The sequence below is a fragment of the Macrobrachium nipponense genome, chromosome 1, assembly GCF_015104395.2.
Source record: "Macrobrachium nipponense isolate FS-2020 chromosome 1, ASM1510439v2, whole genome shotgun sequence".
NCBI lineage: Eukaryota > Metazoa > Arthropoda > Malacostraca > Decapoda > Palaemonidae > Macrobrachium > Macrobrachium nipponense.
Window position 1 is genome coordinate 72,950,709 of NC_087200.1, and position 10,000 is coordinate 72,960,708.

General features: G+C 37.3%; 1 protein-coding gene across 7 annotated transcripts in view; it reads right to left on the reverse strand.

The window, feature by feature from the left end:
• Nucleotides 1-10,000, reverse strand: part of LOC135219384 (trafficking kinesin-binding protein 1-like) — a 398,078-nt gene that overhangs the window by 88,093 nt on the left and 299,985 nt on the right. Inside the window, exon 1 of one of the 7 annotated variants that reach the window (XM_064256116.1) lies at nucleotides 2,802-2,818. The exons of the other annotated variants lie outside the window; for them this stretch is intronic. The gene's annotated coding sequence lies outside the window, so the exon portion shown is untranslated. Of the gene's footprint in view, nucleotides 1-2,801; nucleotides 2,819-10,000 lie in introns of those variants that run through there. 7 annotated transcript variants of the gene reach the window in all.

The following is a 10,000-nucleotide window of genomic DNA, read 5'->3' on the forward strand; positions in this document are numbered from 1 at the left end:
TTGCTAAGAGAGTCCCTCAAATTTACAGTGAAAAATTACCACAATACCTTCTCCAGTTAGGGATCGATTTTTCACGGTATTTGATCTATGAGTCTTAAATGTCACAAGTTATATTTGGATGCTATTAAAGCCCAATATCAGACAAAAAATGTTATCTCCATTCGCAACAATGATTTTCAATGGAAATGATCTAAGGCATTAATCGAAAAAGCTATGTTCCTTATATGAATTCCTCTTATCCCGATTTCACACAACTACCCCTAATAAATAAAAAATAGTGCTTACAGCGTAAACTTTTAAGAACTAAAAACTTAATGTACAAATAAAAAATGGAACTTCTATATTCTATCATTTCTCATTTCCCCTAGGAATGAACAATATAAGTTCTGAGAAGATATATTCCGTTAACATTACGACATCCGATAGAATTTAAAGTTGCTTAACTGAATGAAGAACAAATCTCTAATCCCCGTTTCCAAAATTAATTCCACGATTAGTCTCTGATTAACAGAACTCTCCAAGGACATTGAGATCCAAGTCAAACACCACGAGAACTATCAAGAGAGAGAGAGAGAGAGAGAGAGAGAGAGAGAGAGAGAGAGAGAGAGAGAGAGAGAGAGATGCAGCAGCAGCCATAAAAGTTCACGTATTCCCGAACGAGAAACTTTCTAAGCCTTATAAAAAAAGAGAGAGAAAGAATTCCAGAAAAAAAAGACTTTAATCGCTATAGGTAAAGGTTGCCTCTCTCGTTCTCACGACCCAGATTGGCAACACGTGACCCCAGGACGATCTGCACGAAAGAATGAAGGAGTAAACGGTGAACTACCACTACAGCACGCCTGGACTGGTAGGATTTTATTCACATAAGAAAGGAATACACGCATCAGACGATTTAGAAAATACTTGCAGCAACCGATGAAAACTTCATTTAATCACAAAAAGAAAGGGAACGTTATCATGTATTCCCAAAATTTCCTTGAAATTTTTGCAAATAAGCAAAAGCACAGAAATCCGTTCATCAATCAAAAATAACATCATCTCCCAAAAAAGGTAAGACCTACTACTTTATTTTCAGAGCGCCATAAATAAACGGAAAAGGAGAAAGTTGCGTGTTGCCGTATGCCACAAGAAGAATACAAGGACCCACCATCAGAAACTTCCTCTGCGCAAAAAGGAAGGAAAATTCACGTAATGCGTCTATTCTCCCGTCTCAAAACCTCACGTCCTACTTCCAAAGGGCAACTCCGAATGTGACTTGATAAAAAAAAGTGCCAAAGGATTCCTACTATACTTTCTCTTGGCAACTAGACTCGGGCATACGGGAAATCCCTTATAAATTTTATGATCCTTTCCCGAAGTGATTATTTTCACTTGCTCGAGGAGTAAGCCTACAAACTACTTTGTTGTAGATGTTCTTGTTTGGGGTTCGGAGAGTCTATGAAAAAGCCTAAAAAGCTCTGAAAAAGGTGTTCCGCTTGAGTTAAAGATACAGGAATTCTAGGATAGGGTATTTACGATTTATTTATTAGAATGCAAATAAAAAAATAATGTGGCTGTTAAACAGTACAGAGAAATTATTACTAATAAAATATAGAATATTTATCTTAATTTTCGTCGGAGAAACAAGGGTCTATTTGACCGTAGGTTTTGGAACGTTTTAATTTACGTTAAAAGTTGAGACTATTATGTTTACAACTTACGAGTGAGGGGAAAATTTTGCACACGTCCCGAATTAGATAAATATATTAAACTTAATCGTTCCATCATGTTGATTATGTTTTTCCTAAATGTTTATAATAAATAAATAAATAAATATGTTATTTTATAAATCATCTGTATATGTATAATTATCCGCTACAACTTACTTTTCTCCGGAGCATGTGTTTTTGTTTTTTCTACATTGGAAAAAACCAATGAGAACTCTCAATAAACTACCAAAACTGAGAAGAAAATGTCAAAATTTTATGATGTCAATAAATTGTTTGAATATATCACGGAGATTAAATACCATAACCGCAAAGCTTCACGAAAGACATAGGCAGTTGATAGATGTGCTTAAATAAATAAGAACCAACGTTACTGAAAACGAATATTTTGGTAGCCTTACAATGTCCACCAGATAAAATAATGACCACGAATATAGTATCCAACTTTCAATACCACTATCTAATGCTGGAAACCACACCCGTAGTCATACAAACCAAAAATACTTAATTTGATGAAATCTACTGAAAAACAATAGTTAAAAATGGAATGTATCTCTATTCTAACAACGGCTTACTAATTTCAGTTAGAAACAAAACATTTTACTTCAAAGGCTGTCATTTTAGCAAAGGTGTTGCAATGGTCAGTTCTAAGCCTAAGAGTTGGATCACAATATGTCCAATATTGCTTTACTTAAATTATTAAATCTGGATCACATCACAACATTTCATTAATAATACGCAACATACACAAAATGCCACTTGCTTTTAGTTTCAACACTTCGACAGACCAATTTTCAGTGATCATTATACAATCTCTCTTTGCCCTAAGATAATCAAAAGTGGAAATAGTCTCTGATATTTTGATTATCAATAGTGCTTACAATATTACAAACCTCCAAAACACATTTATCTTCCAGTGATTAATCCTTGAACAATCAAAACGGAGTCACACAAGACCGTTCCTGAGCGTTGAAACAAATGCGCAACGACTTTTCCGCCTTTGATGACAGTTAAATACTATATAACACGAAAAAAAAAATCACACGCACAAAACGAGATCCATTACGAGAAGTCCCAAACCGATTTCTCTCACACCTTATGAATGAATCCAAAAGCCCACCAGCTGCCAACAGGTACGAGGCAATGGGCGCGCGCGCACGCACATAAACCACACAACCCGGACAAAACCCACCCCGCTACTACAGAGTGGTGAAGTTCAGACCCAGCGTCGTCATGGGGCTGCTTTCTAGCCCTACTACCCATGGGTGTCACCCCGACTCGACCCACCCCCCAATGCCAAGGAGGGAACGCTAACGTCTACCAAAAGCATTCGCCCGTCAGTCTCCCCAAAGGTCTCCCCTGGCCTGGCCCTAACCCCCCCCCCCCCCATTCTGCTCTCTCATCCTGGCACAGGGCTTCCTTCTAGGCGGAGAACTCGACAGAACTGCTAATATTGCAAAAATACATACAGCATTGAAACCGCCCAATTACGGCATTACATTACATTAGAGAATTTCATTAACAACGAAAAAAAAATCAAGAAATCGTCAAAAAGGGAACCGACAATCTCATTTTTCTGGTAAATTACACTGCAATTCATCACGAGAGATAACTTTTTTTTTTTTTTCCCACCCACAAAGTCCGGGTAAAAAGTACTGTGTACTGACCTGTTTTAACATCTATTACATCCAACTCTCTCTGCCCTTTAACCCAGAGATATCAGTCACTTATCTGATTCTTGGTGAAAACAATGAAGTAAAATCAAGCAGGTTTTCTTGGCCACGCGAGTAACACACATATCATCTAGTAAAATGAAATAATAAATAAAAAAAATGGTCAGGTAACTATAACCGATGATACGTTTTTATAATTTCGTCGCTTCAATTGTTTTTAAAAAGAAGCAATAATTATTCCTTTGTAGATACAATCCAGCTGTTTTTGTTTGAAATAAGAGCCCCGAGTTCTTCTCACTTGGGCCTTCTCAATATACTTATCAGAATCTTTTCATCCCCATAATAATCTATCTAATGCCGATAAGAAATTACCTCGCCATCATAACCTATTATGCTTTTCAAAGTTGAAGTAATATTAAATGATCTTTACCCTGCTGTAAAATTCTCAAAATTAAAATGTTACCGTTTAAAAGGTAAAACAGCGTCTTCGAATCTAGAAAATATTCACAGATGATTTAAAGACAATAAACATGGCTGCCATTACATGCTCAAGACGAAATCATTTCAGGTAAAAATGGCGGCAAAGCAAACAACGATCTACCACTATTACACTATTAAAAGATCATATGAGACGACAGCTGTTGTTATTAACCACGCAAACAGGTTTAAAGCAGTGGTAGCTGTAAGTGAAAGAAACAGTAACAACCACGAACAGGTAACAATTACGCAGCGAGAATAACTGAAGCCGTCAGTCAACTCGGGAATACCAAGGACGCTGCACGAAAATAACCAAATGTCTATAGGAGTCATGTGAAGAAGTTCATCAACTCGAGCGCCTCAACTGGAACTCTCCGCACTCTATACCTGTTGATTAAAGGCACCTGATACATGACGGGAATTTTTCAGCCATTAACCGTGTGCAGTACATGCGAAGCACAATCCACTTAATACTAAGCCGTGTTGCACATATTTCTGTGCACCGAATTCAAAGGTCTAGCTTATTTTCTCCCTTGTATATATAGTCGACTGAGGTGTGTCGAGTTAACGAAGGCGAAGCAGGACATGGAGCTAAATCCCGAAAAAAAAACGATTAAAAAAGCATCAGCAAACATGCCAAAGCATCTGTTACAATACGCAGAGAGACGGGGGAGCACCTTTGGGGTCGAGGTCAAGACGCGTCCCCGTCAACCGGAACTTATTAAGGGCGCAGCGGTGTGGTCCAGCTATGCAAAACACGCCCTTGCTGACCGCCTGGTTTAAGGAGCGGCTTCAATAGGCGGGGCATCGTCTGCTCTTTCAGGAGAACCAGACTAAAAAAACAAAAAGAAGAAAAAAAAACCGGTAAGATACCTGGAGATGAGTTTGTGCTAGAAAGAAAAGCACTGCACTTCCGGAGGAGGAGTTGTATTTTGAGGTGCGATGACATCTCACCACCCGGCAATTCTCAGTACAATACTGTAGCAACTACTAAGATATTATTTTAAAACCCTTCACGCAGCGTAAAAATTAAACCAAAAACTAAGAAACGTATTACCAGATGAAAATAAACGGCTTAACTAAATCAAATATTACAAGGGATAAAAATTCAGGCCAATAGTCACCATTATCAGACTGCTTCGTTGCCTTAACATCGAAGTTTGTCAAGGACTAAACTGCTTTCATGAACCAACTAGATTTGTGTTAACCATTTGCCCTTTGATGATGTACGACTTTCCGCCTTAAAAACTTAATCTAACAATTGCAAACGATAATGGAATTGCAGTGAATATCACAAAGGTTAAAGCCTTCAACGGCTAAGATTAATCTTCCCCCCTTGGCAGAAGGTTCAAGGGAACGGAGGTCGGTCAAAAAGGACTGACGCTTGATTAATATTCTCACTACTGTACAAGTAACGCCAAGCTGCAGGTTTGCACCGTATCCAGACTGATAAGTATGAATTCATTTACCTCCAAACTCACAGTGTAATCATTTCCTTTCAATACAACTTACTAAAACTCCGTGCTTGCAAGCTGTCAGCAACTTCTGTGATATTCGAGAAGAACAATTCGACTACAAGAAGAAGAATTCATTGACATCACATTTGTTTTGTGACTACACAAGTGTGAAATACGTACATATGTCTATCTACACTTTCAGTCTACAGCCCAACTAACCCTACGGTAACCACTGCGTTCCCCAGTCTTTATGAAGAAAGAAAGAAAGAAAGAAAGAAAAAGGATATATTCAAAGACATTCTCATTCGCACTAAAATTAACTTCAAATGAAGAGGAATATCACCAACACACTTTTGAGAGTCTAACGGCAATGAAAATGACTTGATCAGAAATGCATTTTGGTGCTACAGCATTCAAGTTTCTCCACTATACCAGAAATCTTCCTACACTTACCAACTTAATGAATTTACTTGGAACGGTCTCATCGTATTTTAATAGCAAAAGATCTTGCAGCAGATACTATTTTCGAACTTTCAATTGACATTTATACTAATTTTTATCAAAATCCATATTCCAAATCGCTCTTAAAATGTAATACTTCGATTCCAGTTACAGAGCTCACTTTTGGTAAAAATTTTAGTCAGGACGTACAGAAAACATTTACATAATTATTTTGCACATCCCCGAAACAAAAGTAGAACCTTGCCGTAGAAGACAAAATCCAATTTACTCATCTCATAAGAGATATTGTGGTCTACGAATCTCAAGTTGACGACCCGGCAAGCATTGGATAGTCAACTGGAAAAAACGCTCTAAAATTCGAAACAAAGAAAGTTATTAGTTTACATAGAAAGAGTATATAAATAAAACCTAGAAAAAGAATGATACTAATATAGATTAGATAACTACTGCAAGATATCAAGTAAGAAAATAGCATAAATTAGGCAAGGATACACTATTAAACAACAGTGGGGATTTTGCTTACCACCTCACTACCACCCACATGAGCCCCTGTTTATTTGCTAGACATAAACACGAGCAGAATCTTTCAGCTCAGCAAATAAAAGATGTTACATACAGAACAGAGTAAAAGACGCATAGTTGCTAACTCAAGCATGAAAAACAAGGCGTGATCCGACCTCCAGCTTACTGGGGACGTGTGCAAGATTTTCCCCTCACATTATCTATTTTCTACATTTTCATTCTAATAAATCAATCATACATATCATATCCTAAAATTCCTGTATCTTCAACTCGACGCGAAACACCTTCTTCAGACTTTTTTTACGCTCTTCCACAGACCTTTCCTACCCTCCAGCCCTCCCCCCCCACAACAACAATTAGTTTGTAGGCTTACTCCCCGAGTAAGCGAAAATCATAAAACTTGGTTACGTACGTGTTAACCTCAGACAATACGTAAAGTAACAATATCATTATAAGAATGAAAGACCTGGACTCTTATGAATGTGCAAATTATTCTTCATTGATGGCCCTCCAAATATGCTGATGAAATATTCGTAACGTTTTCTCATTTGCAACATTTGCAATAGTTTTTAATTTTAGTACACAAGAATGCCATCAGCTACAAACACTGACTTAAGGTTATAATATAAATTTAGAATCTACAGATCGCGCGCGCGCGCGCACACACACACACACACACAAGTATTGACCTCGTTTTTATTGGGTTTTCTCTAATCATACCCTTCTTTTGCAGACGACAGATATTAGAACATATTTATTCCTTTCAAATTGGAAAATGCTAAAGGTCTGGATTATGTTTACTTGAAAAATGGTGCAAAAGACATACCGCATGTCACTAAAAATTTTTGCAATTTGTCATTTATTCATTAAACTAACTAATGTGCGATTTTCTGTTCAAAATTGTAGGGCGTTGCTCCTTTTCCAAACTATCAAACCTGACCTTACATTTGATTTTTAATGCAAAATTTGCGTTCACAGCTTGCAAAATTCAACAAAATAGATATAAAACATTTCCCCCTAAAATGATAGTTATGTTACAACTCGTTGTAGTCATGTATCCCCGAAAGGCCGTTAAAAAAAGAAAAATAAACTCTATAGGGAAAAAAAACTGAGGACATTTTACCTCTGGTCTTTCATCGGTTATTTTCGTTTTGTCGCAAGACTGTGTCGATGCAAAAATAGCTTAAATCGATCAATCAACCAATAGAAAAGTTTAGACATTCTGGATGACAATTACTGAGCAGTATCAGGTAAACAATGAACTTGAAGTACTAAAAGGCATCTTAAAGAAGATGGGACAGGCAAGTGGACAGACACAGACTGCTACGGTTAAAAAAAAAAAAAAAAAAAAAAAAAAAAAAAAAAACTATAAAATCATTGCGTTTCTACTTAGACATGAGAATGCAAGAAAGGGGGGGGGGGGGGGGGGGGGGGGGGGGGGGGGGGGGGGGGGGGGGGACTTCCCAGTTCTGCAAAACAAAAATTTAGGCAGCAACTTGTGCTTTGCCCTCACCACAAATACTTCCCAAATTATAGGGGCTTCTGGAAACCTAGAAACGAAGAATCACGTAGGTAATACTCTGTCTTGGAAAACAATAAGAAAGAGAGCGACAGACAGCCTATTATCTACAAGGATATCATCATATGACGTCAAAAATCCTGTAATTAATCAGGACCACAAACAATTCTGATGTTATCCATCCCTGTTATGCACTGGAAAGAACCATTATGCACGTAGACCACAGAAGCAACCCCAATGCCACAACAAGACATCTCATTGCAATAAAAATAGTTGATTAGAAGCAATGAACTCCACAAGAAAGAGATGATTTGACGCCTTTTCCGCTCTTTTCCCTCAGAAATGAAAAGCAGTTCAGTGAACGATGCTACTGTTTTTCATTCGTTTCCAAAGCAAATAATGACGAGCGAATACCTCAGAGGGTAAGACCTGTGGTCACGGCCAAGGACAATGTGTCCTTCCGGAATAGTACCTAAGGCTTGAGAGTCATGCTTGGCTTGGAAGACATATTGTCTAAATTACAACAGCTGCAAAGACGACACCACTACTCTTATGCGTAATAATTTTTGACCAGAGGGAAGAATAGTTATGCGTAATTCTTAACCTACGGAAAGAGTAATCAGGGCGATTCCTGACCAACTGAAAGAATAATAATCACAATTCTATTATCCACAATATGTAAAAAAAAGAAGCGATTTTACCAAATATAACTAAAGTAAATATGAGAGTTCTTATTTAAAAAAATAAGCATTAAATAATCTAGTGAAAACGTTTTTAAATATTTTTTTTAATGCAACACAAAAGCCAAAACCAGTAGCGCATTTTATACATAAAATAAAAGTTGTCAAGTCTAAGCCGTTGTAACTAAACAGGATTACTAATTGTTATTCGTGCTAGCTTCCATCTTTCTTATTCATAAGCAAATAATGATCATAAGAATGAAGAATAAAACGGAGCCCAGGTCACCACTGACGTCATCAACCCATTTTGCTACGTGTGAAAGGATGTGGATGCATTGTGGCCCCACGAGCGCTGGAGATTTGCATGAGAGATCTCACGTAGTCGTTTCCCAACTGGAAAATAGGAAATAAATGAGACGTGTTTATTCGATGAATATGAAGAGTATCATCTTGGTCTCCAGTAAATAACCTTGACAGCATTCTAACTTGTCCTAGAGTTACTAAAACAATTTAAGAATGGCGAAGTAGGAATATGTTTCATTTGTAGCTTCTTTTCATTGGTACCTTTACACGTTACAGAAACATTGCATGCTCCGACCTCCTGCTTACTCGGGACGTGTGCAAGATTTTCCCCTTGTGCATAAGTTGTAAACATTATGTTCCTAACTTAACGTAAATTAAAATGTGCTAAAATCCTCAGTCAAATAGCGCTTTGTTTCACCAACGCAAATTAAAATAAAAAAAAGCTATATTTTACTAGAAATATTTTTCTGTGCTATTCAACAAGCACATTTTCTTTTTATATTTTCATTCAAATAAGTAAATAATAAATATCCTGTCCTTAAATTCCTGTTTCTTTAACACAACGCTAAACACATTTTCAAACCTTTTCAGACTCTTCCATAGACCTTTCCCACCCCACTACCAACAACAACAATAACACAGTAGTTTGTAGGCTCACTCCCCGAGTAAGCGGAAGTTTTTAAACACTGCTACAGTAACATAACAATACAAAACTCATATAATTAGCGCTCGAATTCATCCACAACGCTAAACCTTTCCATCTCATCCTCAGCCTTCATTGTGCTTGGAGATAGAAATCTCATGGCCGACAAGAAAAGACCGTACGACCCATCGCCACAATAAACAAGTACGAGACATACTGTATAAGTAATGAGGACCTTATCAATACCATAAATAAACACTACCAAAGCCTTGCTTCTTCCATGACAACAACGCAGATGAACAATCCCCTCTTTGTCCGGCAGGATATACTCGAAGTACCATCATCACCTTCCAAGAAGAACTTCAATCAATGGAATGAAAGATAATCACTCGTTAGCATTGCAACTTCCTCGACACTGCAGGCCATAAATGAAATGAAAATCTTTACTGAAATGAAAAGTGAAAAAATAAAGTTCTGTCTTTAATGCAAAAAAAAAAGAAAAAAAAATCTGTCTTAATAATAATGCAGACCTAATAGTTCATTACCACCAAATACCGA